Here is a 372-nt window from a genome sequence, read left to right as displayed (position 1 = left end):
TGTTGCCCAGGCCAGAGTGCAGTAGTGCAATCTCGGCTCACTGCAACCTCATCCTCCTGGGTTCAAGAGATTCTCCTGCCTCAGCCTCCTGAGTAGCTGGGATTCAGGCAGGCACCACCACACTTGGCTAATTTTTGTGTTTTCAGTAGAAACGGGGTTTCACCATGTTGGCCAGACTGGTCTCGAAAGCCTGATCTCAAGTGATCTATCTCCCTCAGCCTCCCAAAGTGCTGGGATTACAGGTGTGAGCCAACGCGCCCGGCCCTCTCTCTTCCTTTCAACAGGGTATTTCTGTTGCCCAGGCTAGAATGCAGTGGTGATCATAACTGACTGTAGCCTTCAACTCCTAAGCTCAAGTGATTCTCCCACTTC

This window comes from Mandrillus leucophaeus, unplaced genomic scaffold, assembly GCF_000951045.1.
Source record: "Mandrillus leucophaeus isolate KB7577 unplaced genomic scaffold, Mleu.le_1.0 Scaffold81, whole genome shotgun sequence".
Lineage (NCBI taxonomy): Eukaryota > Metazoa > Chordata > Mammalia > Primates > Cercopithecidae > Mandrillus > Mandrillus leucophaeus.
The sequence above is the reverse complement of the archived record's forward strand: the minus strand, read 5'-3'. Positions refer to the sequence as shown.